This window comes from Globicephala melas, chromosome 11 (assembly GCF_963455315.2).
Source record: "Globicephala melas chromosome 11, mGloMel1.2, whole genome shotgun sequence".
NCBI classification, from domain to species: Eukaryota; Metazoa; Chordata; class Mammalia; order Artiodactyla; family Delphinidae; genus Globicephala; species Globicephala melas.
In genome coordinates, this window is record NC_083324.2 from 20,949,957 (window position 1) to 20,972,052 (window position 22,096).

The 22,096-nt window shown below is 41.7% G+C and overlaps 1 protein-coding gene across 2 annotated transcripts in view; it reads left to right on the forward strand.

Moving 5' to 3' along the window:
• Positions 1–22,096, forward strand: part of FRMD4B (FERM domain containing 4B) — a 336,491-nt gene that overhangs the window by 80,797 nt on the left and 233,598 nt on the right. For both annotated transcript variants that reach the window (XM_030867699.3, XM_060308019.2), the window contains exon 2: positions 20,760–20,887. The gene's annotated coding sequence lies outside the window, so the exon portion shown is untranslated. The remainder of the gene's footprint in view (positions 1–20,759; positions 20,888–22,096) is intronic.

Here is a 22,096-nt window from a genome sequence, read left to right on the forward strand (position 1 = left end):
CGCGGAGCGGCTGGGCCCGTGAGCCATGGCCGCTGAGCCTGTGCGTCCAGAGCCTGTGCTCCGCAACGGGAGAGGCCACAACAGTGAGAGGCCCGCGTACCGCAAAAAAAAAAAAAAAAAAAATCCTCATGAACTCTCTTAGTTTGAGTTCCTCCAAAACAGAACCTAAAGCAGGATCTTGGGTGCAGGAGGATAATTTGTGAGATTTCCAGGAAGCAGGAGGGAGGAGTGGGGGCAGCTGTGAGAGCAGGAAGGAGAAAAAGCCAAGAAAGACATCCCTGTGGGCAACTGGTGCTCATTTCTGCAAGGACCCTGACTGAGGCCCAGAGGCCGGGGCATTTGTCCACAGCTCCCTCTTTGTGGAGGGTTGCCACAGGGTTCTTACCTTCCCTGCCTCTACAGAAGCAGAGAAGGACAGTGGAAGTGTTAATGGGAGCCGTCAAATTTGCCAAAAACCCACCTTGGCTGAGACTGAAATCATGAAAATGTCCGGCTGCTTGACCAGAAAATGTTTTCTCTTTCATTTCTTATTGTTGAAGTATAGTTTACAATAATTTACAACTTACAAGGATTTACACCACATCTTCTTTAATCTGTCGATGGACATTTAGGTTGCTTCCATGTCTTGGTCCTTATAAATAGTGCTGCAGTGAACGTCAGGGTGCGTGTATCTTTTCGAATTATGTTTTTTGCTCCACATATAGGCCCATGAATGGGATTGCGGATAATGCTTTCGGTTTTTTTGTTTGTTTGTTTTGCGGTACGCGGGCCTCTCACTGTTGTGGCCTCTCCCGTGGCGGAGCACAGGCTCCGGATGCGCAGGCTCAGCGGCCATGATGCTTTCGTTTTGTAAGGAACTTCCATAGTGTACTCCACTGTGGCCGTTACCAACATACATTTCCAAAAACAGCTTAGGAGGGTTGCCTTTTCTCCATGCCCTCTCCTGCATATTTTGTATGTAGATTTTGATGATAGCCATTTAGACTGGTGTGAGGTGATTCCTTGTTCTAGTTTTGATTTGCGGTTTTCTAATAGCCATGTGGAGCATCTTTTCATGTGCATTAAAAAAAAAAATCAAAAACAAAACAGTGTGCATTAAATTTACCTCTTGAAATTGGTTTCTTAAAAGTCCGCCCTGATTTGAATTCTTTTTCGATCAGGTACCCCAGGACATTTCTTGAGGGCAGGTGTCCTTTAGAGCAGGGGTCCCCAACCCTCGGGCCTCGACTTGTTAGGAGCCAGGCCTCACAGCAGGAGGTGAACACGGGAGAGCTAGCGCAGCTTCATCTGTGACTCCCCAGCGCTCCCCGTCACTCCCATTGCCACCTGAACCTTTGCTCGCATTACCGACTAAACGATCCCCCCATCTCTCCTATTGCCGCTGGAACCATCCACCCCATCGCTTGCATTACTTCCGGGACCATCCCTGCCCCTGTCCATAAAATTGTCTTCCATGAAACCAGGCCCTGGTGCCGAAAAGGCTGGGGACCCCTGCTTTAGAGCCCCGCAGGCCTTGTTATGAAGTGTCCCTTAGGGGGATACCTAGGACCGGTTTTAAAGTTGTTGTTACGGGAAATGGCCACAAGGTGGCAGCATTTTTTCATGCCCCACTCGGGTTACCGGCAACCAGAGCCTTAGAGAAAGTCCTGTTACTGGGTCGTAGATTCGAGTGGACTGTGGCAGAAGAAACACCCCAGAGCTCGTGTTTCCTTACTTCTTCCTCCTTACCCTTCGCTCCCCGCTCCCCCCACGACAATTCCCAAGCCCTGCCAAAAACGCTATGCTGAGCTTGCTGTCGTGCGGAGGTGGGGAGACTCCGAGGAAGGAGGCTGCCCATGGGAACCCCACCACCAGGAGACTTGGAGACCAGGTGATTTTTCAAAGCTCATGCAGCGTGAGGGTCCACCGACCTTTGGGTGCACTAGGCTTGGTTGAGCTGTAGGAGGGCCCGCCTGCATCTGGAGGTTGTCGTCCGCCTGTCAGGTCCAAGAGAGGCTCATTTGCTGGCACCTGCTTCCCAGTTCCCTCACCTCCACCACGTCTAGACTTGGGACCCAAGGCTGCTCTGGCTCCAGGGATGTGACACCAGCCCAGGTCACCGAGCCCTGAAGGGAATATCGGTGGCCTTTCTTCTCTTTCCTTTTCTTTTGAAATTTAATTTTTATTTTATATTGGAATATAGTTGATTTACAGTGTTGTGTTTGTTTTGGGTGTACTGCAACCTGATTCAGTTATACAGATAGGTATATCTATTGTTTTTAGGATTCTTTTCCCATATAAGGTATTACAGAGTGTTGAGTAGGTTTCCCTGTGCTCGACAGTAGGTCCTTTGATTATCACTTACATATATATTACTGTGGATATGTTAATCCCACCCTCCTAATTTATCCCTCCCCATCCCCATCTTGCCCCTTTGGTAGCCATAAGTTCATTTTCTAAGTCTTTGAGTCTTTTTCTGTCTTGCTAGGGAGTGCATGTGTGTCATCTTTTTAGGTTCCTCATTTAAGTGCTATTGTATTTTTTTTTTGTCTGTCTGACTTCACTTCGTATGATAAACTCTAGTTCCATCCATTTTTCTGCAAATGGCCGCCTTTTCTAAACTGATTTTCTAATCTAGGTAGAAATGGGAAGCTGTCCTCTGGAAGTGTATTAAAAAATTTTTTTTTTAATGTAAAGAGAAAACATCAGTGCAGATTGGGTGCCGACTTTAATGTTTTTTGGAAACAAAAAATTGGCCCTGGGTATGAACCCCTCTGCCTTTGCCATGTTTTCATTTTACTGGAGTGTAGCACTGATCCTCGTGCAGTGAAGAAGCAAATGCCCCTGTGACCCACCCTGAGTTCCCTCCCTTACTTGCCAAATCCTGGTAGAAAGATTCCTGTTTTTTATGTAGATTTGTATATTCTTTTCTCTGTCTTTCTGTTCAAGATCACTTATTTCTCTTTTTCTTATTATGTAAGCAATGCATTTTTATTCTGGAAATTTTAGAAAATACAAGAAAGATCAAAGAAAGAAATAACAGTCATTTATATTTTCCTTACTTAGATACAGCCAAGCTCACCTTTTTGTATATTTTCTTTTGGCACTTGATCCAGGTATTATGAAAAGCACTAATTATTTAACTTCCAGAAACACATACCTGTTTTTTTCCCACAAAAATGGAATCATACTACATAAGCTGTCTTGGATGTATTTAAATATTTATTAGTGTCTGTTACGTGCCAGCTCATACATAGTGGTGTATACAATGTTGAACAAGACTGACGGGATGTCTGCTCCCGTGGTGTGTACTGCCAGGGACACAGTGAAAATCATAAGTGCTCTGAAAGTCATGGGGGGATGTGATAGACAAAAGTCAGCATTCTAGTGTATCATAACTTTTGCAACCAATCCCCTATTCAGGGGCATTTAATTTCCTTAATTGTTTCTATTGTAGACTTCCCTGTCGTAAACATTTTAGGATTAAGTCTTTATGAAAAACCGTCATTTTTTACTTGGACTCAAATTCCTTAAAGTGGAATCCCTGAGTCAAAAGGAATACAAATGTTTTTGGTCTTTTGCTAAGCATTACCAAAGTACTTTCTAGAAAACTTATACCAACTTACACTTTCACCTGACCTTTTTTTTCCCCCCCTTGCTTCCTTTGTGCAGCCAGACTGAGTTTCATGAATTGAGAAAGTAAAATGAAAGTGGCATAAATCTAAGCTGGGAAATAGAAAGAAAGAGATAGGGAATCATTGGTGGGAGAGGAGCCCAGTTTCAGATGTTCTGTCTTCAGCGGTTTCCTGTGATCTGCTCCCTATGTAATAGTTAGGAATAAATCTCACAAGTTCTGTAGTGCGAGCTGACACCAGTTATTTACTGCCTTCACCACGTGCCAGAAGCTCTGGTAAGCCCTTCACGTGCGTGATCTGAATTAAGCCTCAGAACGGCCTGATGATGGTGGAGCCGGACCACGACCGGGTCTCTTTGAACTAGAGTAGAAATGTCAAGCTGGGAGCCCCGCGGTCTGATTTCTTTGGCTCACACAGTGTGGCCCGGCACAGCATTTAAACATTTATCGACATAGTTCCAAACATTTTAAAACTGGAAAATGTCACAGAAAATCTGTCTTTAAAACTTTGGAAAAATTGCAAGACCTGGGCACACTGGGGTCATACTCCCACTTGCTGACAGTGGGTGTGTCGTGGGGGGCTTCTACACAAGGGACGTGTGTTCTGATGATGATACTATTGAGCTAAGACTAGCGGCCACTAAGGAATTCCTCCTTCAAACCGATAGTAACTCTGTGCTTGGGACACGGCGGGGAGCTGTGGGGAGAATGCATGATGCCCCTCCTTCTCCAAGCCACTTCCTTACTTATTTACTTGCCGGAGTTTGTTGCCTGGATGTTAACTTTGGGACAAGACAGGACTGAGCAGAAGGAGGGCAGATGTGGGTCCAGCCATCACCATGACCCAGCCTAGGCTCTAGAGGAGGGGACGCTGCAGAGGCTCACTTAGGTGAGGGTGTCCCAAGCTGTTGGGGGGACAGCCTGTAAAATGAGTCTTGGTTTCTGGGTGTCTGCCCTCCTCCTCTTACATCCATCTTTCTCATTTCCTGTGTTATTCACCACCTAAATTCTTTTCTAGTACACGTCACCACACGCTTCCTGGCCACGTGGGTCTCCCTACTCTATCTCGCCTTAGGAAGTAGTGGACTTGGCCATTTTCAGACTGTTGTCTTCTTTTCTTAGTACGTCTCTGCCAAATGCTTGCCCCACAGCCTGGCCGTGTGCCCATCTGTTGCCCGCTTGGCGCGTGTGCACCCATTGGTTTTCTGCTAGGAGTGGCTGTGGCATTTGTTCACCTCCTAACTCTCTGTGGCTGGAGGGCACACGGGGGCTCTGTCAGACCTAGTGGCTTTGGAAGCCAGAGCTTGGCTATCTCGTCTTCATTTTGTGTTTTGTTTATTTAGAGCCACAGAGCGCAGCGAAGAAGTCACCTTTACGTATGTGCGCTTCCCATACACCAGCCACTGTGCCAGGTGAGGGGTACCAGGAAGGAGAGGGCAGTGAGGGCGTCAGAGGTGCCAGCAGAGGGTATGAACCAGATCAAGTGTGGCATCTGCACCAGCAGGGAGTAGATTCAGAAACTCCTCGCGGCAGAACGCACCAGGTCAGGGAGACTTCTGGAAGGTGCTGCAACCAAAGCCTTCACGCCAGGAGAGAGCTCTTAAAAACACCCAAAGTCAGGGCTTTTAATGTCCATCCTGTTCAAGCCCCACTTCCTCCTTAAGCCCACCTGAGTGCCTCTGTCTTCAACGAACTCTTCTGTCTCCAAACTTCTGTCCAGTACAGAAGCCATTAGCCACCCGTGGCTGCCGATCTCTGTAGTGTGACCAGGCTAAGTTGAGATGTAATGTAAATATAAACTACACGTGGGGTTTGAAGGCTTAGGACACACACAAAGATAGAATGTAAGATACCACGCTAATAAACGCATAGTGCTCACACATCGAAATGACATTATTTGGCTATATTGGATTAAATATATTATTCTGTCTTTTTACTTTTATTAATATGGCTATTAGAAATTTGAAAACTACATGTGGACATCTCATTTGTGGCTCAAGGGAGAGTCCCGCTGTAGAGCCCTCCCTGACTCAGCCACATCAAATATGGTTCTCTATGACTTCGCCGTGTATTTGTTACATGTACCTATATATACATGTGTGTGTGCGTGCGTGCGTGTAAGTATAGTATATATTCTCAGTCTCTCTAAGTAGGTAGAAGACAGGACTAATGTCTCGTCTCGTTCCTCTGTGTTTCCTCACTCTCTGCCCTGCCAAAGTGCCCCTTTTGCTATTAAAGATCCAATGTGTGTTTGATAACAATTCTTTCATTCATTTGACAAATATTTGTTGAACTCAGACTCTGTGCCAGGTTCCCCTGGGAACTTAATAAACTTTAACTCAAAACCTGGCGTAGGGAAAAAGAATGTAGGAATTATCAACTTTATTTTGCAAGATAAGGAAATTGGGGTAAAAAGTTTAAGTGATTTGCTCAAGGTGACCCACTAGGTGAGGGGCAGGAAACAGGATTCCAGAACTCTTTTTTTGTGTGGCTCCAAATCATGTCCAGCATGCTGATCCTGTTGAGAATCCTTCACCCCAGCCCAGGTGCACCCTAAATCCTGTCTTCTTGTTTGTATATGTGCACTTATTACAACGCTCTCTAATCGTCCATCTTTCCCGATAGACTCTGAATGGGAGGACAGGAACTATGTCTCTGCTGATCCCTGTTGCGTCCCTGGGGCCTCGCACATGCCTGGCACCTCGTAAGCACTTAGTAAATGTCTGTTGAAGATATTTAGTAATAAACGAGTGTGCCTTCTCCCTCCCACCGTTATAAAATTCATGTTGAATTCCATTTTCCTGGAGAGGATACAAATTGGAATAAAGCTCTATAGCTGCTTTCTCAACAACTGAAATATTGTAAACATTCATTTTGTATTTTATTTATTTAGAGCTCTACAATGCAAAAAAGAAATCCATTTAGAGTCTGGGGAAGAAGTCTCTCTTTCCCTGCCGGTTCTGCTTTTATCTTATCTCACCTACATGACAAAACCAACCACCTGTCTTTTGTCAAAATACACTATGCATCCTCATAACAGCTGTGTGCTAGCTGCTGCCAGGGCCTTGGTGCAAACCCGGGACTGATGGGTTTTTAAAATTATCTTGGCATAACTTATTTGCCATAGAGTATCTGAATGGATTGTAACATGCCAGGACCACCTAATGGTTATAAGACCGGAAACCATCCTGCCCACCAGGAAAGAAAGGTAGCCAGACATGGAGAGAAGAACACTGAGCTACAAAGCATTAGAAGTGGTTACTGGTCTCAGCTTTGTCATTACTATCTCTGTAACCTTGAATGAGCCATGCTTCCTCATTGTCATGAACCTAGTTCTCATATCTATAAAATTGAGGACATTGAAATAGATCAGAAAGGACAGCAACATGGCATACGTACCACCCTGCTGTTGCTGTCTTCCATTGCAGACATTGCTAATCAATCACAATTTACTTTCCATTGATCCAGGGTACAGCTTCATAAACCTTATCACAGCACTGCTTACACTGTCACTCATCAGTCACTGACCATTGCCAGGCAAACAGTCCTTTTTCTCTTTTTGTGCAGGGTAGGGAGAAGAGAAGAAATCACAGTAGGATAGCTTTTATTCTTAAAAACCTTCCCTGCGTTAGCTGGAAGTCACCAGCGTGGTCATGATGATATCGCAAACAATCCTCTGAGATGACCCTGGTGTGGAAAGGTCATTGAGCCCTTCTGGTTCCTGGCAACACTGAGGTGGCAGAGCTCTGAATGGGCTGAGACTTTGAGGGAATTGGCCAGGGACCGTATTCTTTCTGAAGCTCCACTAGTGGGTCATCATCAGGACTTGGTAGGGAAGGGGGCTGCAGCCTTGTTTCTTGGGACAATACCCAAAACTCTGAGATATTTGCTGGATTGTGGGAACTTCTTCCTAGTGGTTAGAACATCAGTATCTGGCTCTCCAGACAGCTGTTTACATTTGGATTTCTTTGGGCTAGTTTCGTGTAGTGGAAAAGGCAACTGGGGAATGACTTTTCCTGGCAGAGTACTATTAGGTGAAATAAAGCCACAGACTTTATTGACTCTTTTTAAAGAATAAGAACATATGCATAGATCAGTGTCCAAAAGGATAAAATCATGATGGCTAATGTGGTTTTTTTTGCCTTTCTTTTTTTTAAAATTTTATATTGGAGTATAGTTGATTTACAGTGTTGTGTTAGTTTCAGCTGTACAGCAAAGTGATTCAGTTATACATATACATATATTTATTCTTTTTCAGATTCTTTTCCCATATAGGTTATTACGAGTATTGAGTAGAGTTTCCTGTGCTATACAGAAGATCTTGTTGATGATCTGTTTTATATATAGTAGTGTGTATATGTTAATCCCAACCTCCTTATTTATCCTTCCCTCCCCACCTTTCCCCTTTGGTAAGCCTAGGTTCGTTTTCTAAGTCTGTGAGTCTCTTTCTGTTTTGTAAATAAGTTCATTTGTATCATTTTTTTAGATTTCACTTATAAGTGATATCATATATTTATCTTTCTCTGTCTGACTTACTTAGTATGATCATCTCTAGGTCCATCCATGTTGCTGCAAATGCCATTATTTCATTCTTTCTTATGGCTGAGTAATATTCCATTGTATATATGTGCCACATCTTTACATGATGGCTAATGTTTATTGAGTGTCTGCTAACTGCCAGGCAGTGTGTGAAATGCTTTTCAAATTCCATCCCACCTCATTCTCACAACAGCACTAAGAGATGAGTGTCCCTGTCAGCCCCATTTTGCTGACAAGGGCACTGCAGCTGAGGAGGGTGTAGTAACTTCTCCATGGTCACAAGCTTGTTAAACAAATAAGCAAGGATATGAAGCCAAGTGTGTGACTCCAAAAGCAGCCCTCTTAGCTTCTGCATTATACTGCCCCACCCAGAGTTTGAAAGTGATTTGTCTCAGAGTCTTGAGATTAGAGGCGATTCAGCGTTTTTTTTTTTTTTTGTGCTTTTCTGAGTTTTCAAAATTTTCTACATTGAACCTATATAACTATAGAAAACAGAGGGAAAAGTCTTAAAAAGAAACAACTCACAAGACAATGAATCTGGAGTCAGAGTTAGAAGATCTGAATTTAATACCCAGCTGTTTTTAACAGATTGTCTAACCTTAAGCTGGTAATTTCCCTTGTCTCAGTCTTGGTTTCCTTTTCTATAAAATGTGATCATTGGACTGAAAGATCTGTAAGATTCCTTCTGGGCTGGAAATTATATACATGTATTTGGGCAGGGGTTAGGAGGTAGTATCTAGCAGATGCATTCATCAGCTTTTTTTTTTCCACCTGGGAGGTGATGATTATATAAGAGTGAGAAACTCTTTTGGGACCATATGGTATAAAAAATTCAGAGCGGTTTCTGTGTGAGTGCTCTAGAAGCACAATAGCTCAATTTTATTACAACTATGAGTTTCTCAAAACAAATGTGTTAGAACATGACCTTGGTTGTCATCATGGGACTCTTCATACAGAGCTTGGCCTTTTCTTTTTTTTTTTTTTTTTTTACATCTTTATTGGAGTATAATTGCTTTACAATGGTGTGTTAGTTTCTGCTTTATAACAAAGTGAATCAGTTATACATATACATATGTTCCCATATCTCTTCCCTCTTGCGTCTCCCTCCCTCCCACCCTCCCTATCCCACCCCTCTAGGTGGTCACAAACCACCGAGCTGATCTCCCTGTGCTATGCGGCTGCTTCCCACTAGCTATCTACCTTACGTTTGGTAGTGTGTATATGTCCCTGCCTCTCTCTTGCTTTGTCACAGCTTACCCTTCCCCCTCCCCATATCCTCAAGTCCATTCTCTAGTAGGTCTGCGTCTTTATTCCCGTCTTGCCCCTAGGTTCTTCATGACATTTTTTTTCCTTAAATTCCATATCTATGTGTTAGCATACGGTATTTGTCTTTCTCTTTCTGACTTACTTCACTCTGTATGACAGACTCTAGGTCTATCCACCTCATTACAAATAGCTCAATTTCATTTCTTTTTATGGCTGAGTAATATTCCATTGTATATATGTGCCACATCTTCTTTATCCATTCATCCGATGATGGACACTTAGGTTGCTTCCATGTCCTGGCTATTGTAAATAGAGCTGCAATGAACATTTTGGTACATGACTCTTTTTGAATTATGGTTTTCTCAGGGTATATGCCCAGTAGTGGGATTGCTGGGTTTGGCCTTTACTATATAGTCCATGTCTGTCATCAATGCCTATCTGGTTGTCTAGTTTAAATTTAGTGGTTTTGCGGTGTTGAGGTTGTGATGGGATTGTTAGAGTTAAATACATGATGTTTTATTAATTTAGTCGCGTTTATAGATCTTGAGAGGCCTGCAGTGATAAAAATCTGAGTTATACATTGCATTAAGCAGAGTTATATAAAGCCTGTTGAATATTAATTTTGTAATGATTCACCTTACAGTTTTATGAGACTAGATATAAAAAGATACCATGAATAATTGAGCCCATGATTTATAAATTGAAGTCTAGGGAAGAAAGAGTAATTGGAAGTGAAAAGAGCAAAGCTTTTCCCTTTGCTGAGATCAAGTTAATTCAATCTCAGCCCCTTCCTGCCAATTCAGGTCCCCTAGGTTCTTAGAGTATTAGACGAATGTATAGTAAAAAATACAAAGCAAATACAATGTGGATATTTTCTACCATATTACTGCTTTCATTATTTTTAGTTTAGCCTCTAAATATATTTGATTTTTATCATCTGAATATTTTATAAGTCTTTTTATAAATCTTTTTCCAGGTTATATTTTTCAAAAATTGTTTCTAAAATAAAGCAAGTTCTTGCACGTGAGAGATGAAATTACTTATATCTCTTACCTCTCAAATTGCCCTTTGCAGAAGTTATATAGATGGGCAATAAGCATGTTAAAAGATGCTCAACATTATTCGCCTCAAGGAAACCCACATTCAAACCACAATGAAATACCACCTCATACCTATCAAAATGGATAAAATTAAAAGACTGACAATACCAAGTGTTGGTGAGGACATGGGGCAACTGGAACTCTCATACACTGCTGGGAGGAATGTAAAATTGTAAAACCACGTTGGATCACCGTTTTCAGTTTTTATAAGATTAAAAATACCCTTACCATAGGACCTGGCCGTTCCACTCCAAAGTATTCACAGAAAAAAAAGATGTGAGACACACAGACACAATGGAATGTTACTTGGCCATGCAAAGAATGAAATTTTGCCATTTGCAACAACATGGATAGACTTGGAGGGTATTATGCTAAGTGAAATAAGTCAGACAGAGAAATACAAGTACTGTATGATATCATTTATATGTGGAATCTAAAAAATACAACAAACTAGTTGAATATAACAAAAAGGAAACAGACTCGCAGATAAACAGAGCAAACCAGTGCTTACCAGAGGGGAGAGGGAGAGGGGCAGGATAGGGGTAGGGGTTTTAGAGGTACAAACTATTGTGTATAAAATAAGCTGCAAGGATATATTGTACACACAGGGACTATAGTCAATATTTTGTAATAAGTATAAATGAAATATAACTTTTAAAAATTGTGAATCACTACGATGTACACCTGAAACTTATATCATGTTGTACATCAACTATACCTCAATTAGAAAAGAAAACCCGACAAATGTCCATCAGTAGATGAATGGCTAAACAAATTGGGGTATAGTCATACAATAGAATACTGTAACATAAGACAAAACAATAAAAACGAACAAACTACTGATATGTGTAACAACGTGACTATATCTCAGAAATATGCTGAGTGAAAGAAGCCAGATGCAAAAAAAATTCAGACTGTCTAATTTCATTTGTATGAGATTCTAGGAAAAGCACGTCAATATATAGTGACAGGAAGCAGATCAGTGCCTTCCTGGGGCAGAGGTAGGAGGTGTAAAGGGGGGAATGGAGTATGGAGGGACATGAAGGAACTTCTCAGGGGATGAAACGTGTTCTATCTTAATTGTGGTGGTAGGTATAGGAGTATATATGTATTTGTCAAAATCCAATGAACTGAACACTTAAAATGGGAGTATTTTATTATATGTAAATTATACCTCAGAAAAGTTGATTTTGAAAATGGCTTTTGCAGTATCTCTCTTGCTGGTTCATCAACATCTCTAAACGACCTAAGATCTTGATTCTAAATCAAGTTTCCGTATTTACTCATTGTGGGATCGTGGCTCTCATACTCCATATATAAAATAGGTATAATTACTACATTTGGCCAAGATTTTGGAGTTGCCCTGAGGAACAGAAGAGATGGTGAATGTGTAAAAGTGATTTTTGAATCATGATACTCTGCAGAAAATTGGCTGTCACTCCCACTTTGTAGTTCACTCTGCAAGTCAGAGTGAAATTACCTTGAAATGGTGCCCCATCTAAAATTTCAGACAGTTGATCCTCTTACCTGGGCCCCAAATGAACTCTCCCCATACTGAATGCCAGGCCAGAGCCAGAGAATCCTAGCAGATTTTCTTAGCACTTTTAAAATATCCGCCTGCCTCAGTCCGTGTGACATAGCGATCAACCCACTCAGGCTCTGAGCCTTTCACTTCCAGCGGTGACAACCTACACAATTGTTCCCCCGAGTCAAGACACACTGTATGAGTCATCTTAGCTTGTCAACTAGGTTTAAGTTTCATTTGACATCTTCGAAGAATCTTCTGTTTCCAGAGCAATGAACTCTGTGTCGGAGGCTAACCTAGTTGTGGGTAACAACGAAGATATTTATATATAGAGAGAGATGTCCCTTCTGCAAATTAACAACTTGTCTTCTGGGCAACGAGTTGACTTTGAATGGACAAGGAACATTGAAAAGTTGGGCCCTGATTTAATCTGAAGCAACACAGGCATTCGATTGACAAAAAGTCACTCAGTATCTACTATGTGCTGTGTTCTAGGCCCTGGGGCTTTAGCACTGAATAGGAAAAGCAAGATCTTCTTCCTCACAGAGCTTACCTTCTCTTTGCGGGGAGGAAACGAGCAGTCAAACAATGAGACTTAAGGATCCTACAGGATATAAATAGGGGGAGAGAAAACACACATATAGGTTGATGATATTTAGGATACAGTGGTCAGGGAAGGTCTCGTGTGTTGGGTTGGAACGATGAGATGGAGCCAGCTGTGGGACAAGCTGGAGAAACAGTGATCTAAGGAAGCAGTGGGGACGGCAAGTTAGAACGGGCTTGGCAAAGGAAGGAAGGAAAAGGAGGCCAATGCGAGAAGTACTGAGGGTGAAGGGAAGATTGTCGTGACATAAGGTTTGAGAGGTGAAGAGGGGATGGAGTTTATGTTTTCTGTGAAAATCAGGAGACACTGAAGAGTTTTAAGTGGGGGAGGGAAATGATCTACTATATAAATATGGCCACCGTGAGAAGAAGGAATTGACTCGGGCCCGGGTCAAGGGGGGCAGTTAGCATGAAGGCTGTGGAAGTAGTCTAAGGGAGACATGACGGTGGCTTGGACTAGGAATGGTATTGGAAATAAGGAGAGAGGAACAAATAGAGGGAACGTGTTTGAGAGGTAGTGCTGCTAGGATTTGATGAATGGGAAGAGGGGTGATGAAGAAAGAGCATGCATAGTTTTATGGCTGGAGCAACCAGGAGGTGATGGGAGTCTTTCTTAGGAGACCACCTAGGGTGACTGCTTACAGTGTCTGCATCCTTTGTCTGCCGTTAGAGCAGTGACCGAATTACTCTGAAGACTGAAACAGCAGTAAGTATTTGTAAATATCCTGTGACGTGAACTCTCTGATTGTAAAGACTATATCATCTCCCTTCTCTGATTCGCTAGACATGCTAATAAGTGGGCGCTGGAAACGTTAACTTCTAGTCACAACCTTCTTTTGCTAAAGCCGTTTTCAGCAGACACCAGTTCAGGGCAAGATCCAAACCTCTCTGGCTTCTGTAGTTTATTGCTGGTATGTCACTGTTCACTACATGCTCACTGCAGGGAGAGGGCTCTGATGAATTGACATTCACTCTGGGAGACTTTTGAGAAGGTTGCCTATTTTTGTTAATTATGGCTCGTGAATTACTTTGTCAGAAATTTTGAAACCCAGAAGTCTAAAAAAATTATGAGGTATTATTAAATATTGCTAATTTCTCTATGTGGTATGAGATTTTGGCTGCGATTGGATCTTTGGGCTGTTTAGTTCCATGTTTATCATCTTGTAGAGTCACAGGTCCAGTTCTGCCTATTAAAGCAAATTTTAAGTTTGTTTCAAACAATCTGTTGGATAAGCATGTGTTGAGACCTTGTTGTTTGTTCTCTATTCATGGGCAGTAAAGTAGTGAGCTTAGCACTGGAATACAAGCATCTTAGCTTGTGAAAATAACGTCTGAGTAACAGTGAGAAATGTTATCTTTTAAAATGTTTTGAATTATTTTCTTTTCCATTATAAAAATAATATATGCTCATCCTAAAAATTTTGGAAGGTACAAAGTAAAACTCAGCCATAGCCCAATCGTGAAGAACTCCATGAGATGTTGAAGTTTCTCATAAACTGGAAGGGCTGGAACGAGCTTGTTCATTGATCTGCACCATCTCCTCATTTTGCCTATGAAGAAACTGAGGCCCAGGGCAGCAATGAGTCGAGAACCCAGGTTTCCTCACTACCAGTTTTGAACTGCTTCCCTGATTGTTTATATGGCTTCATAAGTACTTCACATTCTTGGATTCTCACTGGAGGCACAAGGATCTGCTACCCCCTTTTTAAAAAAAAAAAAAAAATTATTTATTTATTTTGGGTTGCACTGGGTCTTCATTGCTGCACGCTGGCTTTCTCCAGTTGCCGCCTGCGGGGGGCTGCTCTTCCTTGCGGTGCGCAGGCTTCTCACTGCGGTGGCTTCTCTTGTTGCAGAGCATGGCCTCTAGGCGCGCGGGCTTCAGTAGTTGTGGCACGCAGCCTTAGTAGTTGTGGATCGCCGGCTTTGGAGTTCAGGCTCAGTAGTTGTGGTACTCGGGCTTAGTTGCTCCGCACATGTGGGATCTTCCCGGACCAGGGCTTGAACCCTTGTGTCCTTCATTGGCAGGCAGATTCTTAACCACTGAGCCACCAGGGAAGCCCCCCCCGCCCCCCCCCGCCCCCCCCCCCCGCCCTTCTTGAGTTAAGGGCCTGTGACACGTCTTGTCACTGAGCATACGCGTGGCTCCATCTGCCCCCTGGTGTTCGGGAGGCTGAATGGTCTTTTCTTCTTTTCGCTTCTTCCCCGTGGTTCTTAAGTAAGGATGGCATTAAATGGCCTTGATCTAGGTGAGTAGTTCCTAAAGAATGGTTTTTGGACTACCGCATCAGAATTATCTAGGGTACTTGTTGAAAATGAAGACTCCTGTGCCTCTACCCAGGCTTGTGGAATCACAATCTCTAGGGGTGGGACTGGGAATCTGACTTCTTAAACTCAGATCCACTGAAAAATAATACTTTATCAAGAGGAATAAAACTTTTTATATTTTATCATTCAAATTGTCTTCTCTATGTTGGATAAATAGAGAGATGGATAGATAGATAGATATATTGATGGATAGATGTATAGGTGTTTGTAAATGGATAAAATGTTTCTGTTTCCATGCAGAGAAACTCTTAATGGTTATCTTTTAGGTATAAAAATGGGGTGAATGGGAGAGTGGGGCTTTCTCTGTTCTAAGACACTTAGAAACCTGGATACACAGACCATAGATGTGTTTAGAATTCCTAAACACATTATAAGTATTTGTGCAGTTAAGCTATTTCTTTGAGAGACTAGAAATATCTATGTAATATTATTTAATTTGCTAGTGTGTGTATGGCCAGTGGAAGAAAGGGAATACTCCATAGCTGATATAAGAGGACACAGAAGGAACAACCAGGGGGCTCAGGGGAGATCAGAGTTAGTTCATTTATTCACTTACTCATTTATTCAGCAAATATTCATTGAAAAACACCTAGTGTGTGCCAGAAACTGTTTGAGGTGCTGAGGACACAGGAGAGAACAAGTCAGCAGGGTCCCTGATCATGTAGCACTTCTAGTCTACTATGGGAAACACCAATAAAGAGTTAAACAAGATAACTTCAAATGGGGACAAATGCTGTGAAGAAATAAAGGAGCTGTACCATTATGAATGATCAGAGGGCCATTCTCTTGTGGACAGGGATGGTCCCTCAGAGATGACATCTCAACTGAGACCCTAACGGTAAGAAGAAACCAGCCAGGGGCATACCTGGGGAATAAGCGTTCCAGAAAAGGGAAGCTGCATGGACAAAGGTCCCAAGGTGGATTAGCTTGTTGAGTTTGGGGTACATTAAGAAAACTTGTGTGGCTAAAGCTTAATGAATAACAGAAGATACAAGATACAGTTTAAGAGGAAAACAGCACCAAGCCATGTATTATAATCATGCCAGAGTAAAGAATTTGAATTTCATTCTAAGTGTAATAGAAAGTCCTAGCAGAGCTACACTGAGAGAGGTATGAGTTGATATCTTTGGATTTGGGTTTTTTTTTAAATCACTGCAGCACTGAAAATTATGTAGAAACGTACAGTAAATTGTAAATAGATGTGCAAATACTTGGAAATCATTAAAGAAATGGTAAGATATACCATATACATGGAAGGGGAAGATCAATATCATAAAATGTCGATGTTTACAACAAAGTATTTATAAATTCATTGCAGTTCTAAGCAAAATCCCAACAGCATTCTAAAATTTGAGTGGCAGTGTAAAAATTCACGAATTTATTAACAAGGGAGTTTTGCTAAAGGAGAAAAAAAGCGTTAGGACTCCACTAACTATCAAAATCTATTATAAACTCTTAGTAATTAAGATACTGTGTTTTTGGTGAAAGCGTACAGAAAAATAGATGAGTGGTGCAGAATAGAGAGCCCAGTGATGAGCTGAACAAAATGGATGTTTCTGTATGATACAGGAGGACTTGGAAGTCCCAGTGGGAAACATAGAGAATCAAGAGTAAAGGGTGTTGGAACAATTGGTTTTCCATACGAAAAAAATGATATTTTTTTTTCTGTGAGTCTGTTACTTTTTTGTTTTATTCACTAGTTGTATATTTTTTAGATTCCACATGTGATATATGGTATTTGTCATTCTCTGTCTGACTTACTTTACTTTACATAATTCCCTCCAAGTCCATCCATGTTGTTGCAAATGGCAACATTTTATTCATTTTTTATGGCTGAGTAGGATTCCATTGTGTGTGTGTATATATATACACACACCACATCTTCTTTGTCCATTCACCTGTTGTTGGGTAGATGCTGCTGGTACTACTTTGAACTCCAAGAAGATGTGACCACTTTTTTTTGCTTCATTTCTCTACTGCCCAAAAGTTCTTCCTAGTATAACACTTGCCCCTGTTGCTTCCTTTGTCTTCCAAGTTATGAAATTGTCATCTAAAGAAGCCAGGAATTTGTCAGCTGCTCACACTTTTAGCAAAATGAGATGCTCAACTGATGTCTAAACAATTTCAGTCCTCTTTATCCCCATCCCTCCAGTTATGCTCCCACACCTTTCTTTTTCTGAGCATTTTGATTATTGTGATAAAATATACTTAACATAAAATTTACCATTGTAATTATTATTATTATTATTTTTTTGTGGTACGCGGGCCTCTCACTGTTGTGGCCTCTCCCATTGCGGAGCACAGGCTCCGGACGCGCAGGCTCAGCGGCCATGGCTCACGGGCCCAGCTGTTCTGCGGCACGTGGGATCCTCCCAGACCGGGGCACGAACCCGTGTCCCCTGCATCGGCAGGCGGACTTTCAACCACTGCGCCACCAGGGAAGCTCCATTGTAATTATTTTTAAATGTACGATTCAGTGGCATTAAGTACACTCACAATGTTGTACAGCCGTCACCACCTCTGTCTCTAGAATCTTTTTCATCAGCTCATACTGAAACTCTATGACCATCAAACAGTAACTTCCCATTCCTCAGTCCCCTCATCCCCCGATGACCTCTGTTCTACTTTCTCTATGAATTTGACTCTAGGAACCTCATACAAGTGGAATCAAACAATATTTATCCTTTTGCATCTGGCTTATTCCACTCACCATAATGGTTTTTTTTTTCACCATAATGTTTTAAAGATTCAGTCACATTGCAGCGTGTATCAGAATTTCATTCTTTTAAAGAATGGATACTATTCCATTGTATGTATATACCACATTTTGTTAACCCATTCATTCGTTTATGGACACTTGGGTTGTTTCTACCTTTCTGCTGTTGTGAACAATATAACAGATAGTGCAGCTATGAACATGGTGTACAAATATCTGTTTGAGTCCCTGCTTTCAGTACTTTCTGGTAACATACCCAGAAGTGGAATTGCTGAATCATAGTAATTCTATGTTTAATTTTTGGGGGATCGAGTGCACTGTTAACTTTGGCAAATTAAAGAAGGGGGCATGAGATGCTGTCCCGAATCTCCCATTTCCTGGTTGGTCACAGTTCCTTCAGGTATGTCACCATTCCCAGAGTGATTCTGTTATTTAAAAATATTGGGGTTACTGTAACTCATCCATCCTAATTCATTCAGACTTGCAGTTCTTTGCTCATCCTCAGATACCTAATAGCACAAATATCTTTCCCTAAATTTTATGGGTGAAATTATATGCGCTAATTGCATTTGTGTATTTGGTACGTCCGAAGATCTTAACACACAGCCCTCACTCGTGTTAAGAGTCATGGCAGAATATATTTACATAACTCTCTTAGCTTGCCTTTTCTCCCTTCCTTTCTTTAATCTCCTTCCAAATACCATCCACTCTGTTTCTATTCATAGGCTTTGGGGTTTTCAAATTGATGCATATTTACTTCGTGTATAGTGCTGTTTGTCACAGGCAGCAGTCATTGTGCATGGGGCCATGGAATCAAAGAACTTACTAGCTGTGTGTAACTTCATACAAGAGATTATATTTCCCCGACTCAGTTTCCTCATCTGCACCATTTAATAAAACCTATATTATTTTCGGAGTTTCTAGATACATCAGAGGCCACATAAGTGGTGTACCCAACTCTGGCTTATGGTGGGTGCTCGATAAATGGTAGTTTTCTAGGCAATTGGGAGGTATCTGTTCATATCTCTTTTGTCTGTCCTTGTGATCCGAGCTGACAGAAGCTGTTCAGTCTTTGTTAACGCAACTAAAATAAGGTACTTAGGCAGTTCTTTGTACATGATGCTAGATGCTGCTTGTTATATCATTATTTACTAGGAACTTTTGTCATCTAGTGGACACATGACAGTTGTGGAGAGATGGTTCAATAAAGCAGAAAATACACAGAGTCGTTCCAGCACCAGTTTTCCCTATGTGCGTAATCTTTTGCAAATCACTCTCTCTCTCTGAGTCTAATTAATCTGTAAAGTGGGGGCTTGGACTCTTAACACATGCCCAGTATATTCTTTTTAAGCCCAGTATTTTACCTAATAGTCTTGGGGACCAAGGGGATGACTGGGTGTGGGAGGTCTTCATTCTGATTTAGTAAGACCCAAACCACTACCCCATCCCCTCACTCTCTACCTACATTACACTCTGTCAACATCAGATTTCACTATGTAGATTTCACATAGTTCATATTTTAATGTTTAATTTTAAACACCTAACATAAAATTAGCCTCTTACTAGCTTTAAGAGCTACTTTTCTCCTAAAAGGATATTGAAGAAGATTGCCTACAAGAAACTCCCAACCTACACTACGCTCTCGTTGTAGATGAGTTCTTAGAATATCTAGTTACCGGGTCCAAGCTCATACTGCTTGCTGCACTACAGACCAATAAATCGAGAGACAAGCCGTTGGGGCAAGGAATAGAGACTTTATTCAGAAAGCCAGCAGTTTGCGAAGATGGTGGACTAGTGTCCCAAAGAACCTTCTTACCCCAGTTAGAATTCAGGCTACTTTGATATAAAAGGGGGAGCGGATGTGGTTGGTGGTCACATACTTCTCGATGCCAGAATCCTTTGTTATTGCAGCTGTCCACATAGATCTGGTCGTAATGTTCCTATAAACCTCCACAACCAATGTTGTTCTTTGTTCTGCAATTTTTTATCTTTATATGAATGGAAAAGTGTTATACCTTTAAAAGGAAGAGCCTTGAGAATGGGCTATAATGTATATTTCAGGCTATAGGCAACAGTCTTTTACAGAGACAGCGTGACTAAGCACAAGCAACGAAGCACAAGGGTTAGAGCTAAAGGAATAAACCCAGCATGGAGTCAGGTTTGTTCTTCTCTCTTACAGTTCCTGTTAGAAAAGATGGATTTGTCCTATGGCAGCAGTAAGGAGAGAGCCGTTAAAGGTGCTTGTGAAGGAATCATACTGAGTTCTTTCTGCTTCCTGTTGCCACCTTCCACCTCATACCTGTGTCACATCTAGAGGAGTTGAGGGTCAGATGGGCTGGGCTGTGGGGTCCGCTGAGGATGGTGCAACAGTGGAGTTGCATTGAACCACGTGGCACAATGATGAATACCACATCTGCTGCCTCTGCCCTCCTCTTCTCGTCCAGTTTTCACACCCTGCTGTGTGTGAAACAGTTTGGGCCCACAGTTGACGAGCGAGAATTGTCCTTCCCGACTGAAGGAGAGCTTCTGGGGAAAAGCTGTTTTCTTTTATAGGGAGAATGACAAATCCATATAAATGAGTGTATCTTATGGCGCAGTACACACGCTAAATTTCATCAGTATTCATGACACGTGCCTGATTCTCTCCACCACTGACATCTGTTAAAACTAGGTTCAGGAGTAAACCATCCTGGTTTCAGCAATTCCGAAATATTGTATTGAGTTCTCCCACTCTCACAGCCTTGATTTTACAACTGACTGTAGCTAACTTATAGTGCTTTAGCGTCTCCTACAGAGACAGAGGCTAGCATTCTATATTCAATGAAAGGCCTTACGTGAGAAGCCAAATCAGTATCAGATCTTTAGTTGTTAAGGAGGAGAGCCTCTTTTCGTCTGTATTTTGAGATAGGTCTATTCTAAATCTCACCTAATTAGGTGAATTTCTAAAACTGTGATTAAACTATAGCCAATCAAAGGAAAATTAGAAATAAATTAGAAGTCCCTGATTTGAGATGTCTGGTTCTTTCCTATATGCCTACAGAAGTCAAGGAGCTGCTCCCTTCTGTGTTTCAGGTTTTGATGAGAAATCCGGAAGAAAGAATATGTGAAGGAAAAAGATGACATCTGTGCCTGGCAAACAAAATCCAAAGATTATTACAGTGAAAACAAAAGGAAAGCAAGACAGTACTTACTAGTTCAAGGTAAGCAGACATCTCTGTAAATGCTGAACTCTGATAGAACAGGTAAGTGGTTTTATGAATGTTTGTGAGTGTGCGTTGAGTTGTCAAATGGGGATAGGATATATGATATGATCTACCATCTAAACATCTGTGCTATGAGCAATGAGGAAGAAAATCAGTAAATAGTTAGTCTGCTACTCTTACATAAAAGCTAAGTGCCCAAAAGTTAAATGATAGATTACATTTTAAAAAGGGGTTCTCTTGTCAGAAAGGAAAACAAACAAACAAAAAATAATGAACAGTGCTCTAACTCTACTGTGCCAGAGACACATTTCCTACAATATATTTCCAATATTCTATTTGCACGTTTGTAAAATTGTCTTTTTATTCGCAGTTGAACATTTGACCAGTTTAAGTCCACTGGACAATTGAGCAACACTAATGATTATTTTTATATATGCAATGATTTTCTTCCTTAGCTTAGTTGTAGTGAAGGTGTGCTTTATATCTTTTATATCAATACTTTGGGTTTGTTTTTCCATTTTTCACTGCTTTTTAGAATACAGTGAGGGGGGGAATGAAATATTCCAATGGTTGCCTAAGCCTGCCATAGTGATGACAATGCGATAGAGACCAAATGTGGGTGTGTAGGTAGCACGTCCATGTGCTCTCTCAAGATTTTTCTGCGTTAGTTGATCTCAGTAGTTCATATTTGAAAGGCAAAGGTGGTTTGAAGTGTGCTGATGTCTAATGTGCAAAAAGTATGACTTGTGCACGAATAGAATGTACAACAGTTAAAGACAGCGTTTTCCCAGTCTTCTCAAAATGCTGCCTCTAGGGACTTGCTTGGTGGTCCAGTGGTAGAGAATCCATCCTGCAATGCAGGGGATGCGGGTACAATCCCTGGTCAGGGAACTAAGATCCCACATGCTGCGGGGCAACTAAGCCCTCGTGCCACAACTACTGAGCTCATGCGCCTCAACTAGAGTCCGCGTGCCGCAAACTACGGAGCCCACACGCCACAAGTAGAGAAGAGAAAAACCCGTACGCCACAACTAGAGAGAAGCCTGTGCACCACAAAAGAGCCCGCACACCGCAACGATAGATCCTGCATAGCTCAACGAAGATCCCACGCGCCTCAACTAAGACCTAACGCAGCCAAAAATAAATAAAATAAATAATAAATAAACCTTAAAAAAAAATGCTGCCTCTAGTGAAATTAATGATAGG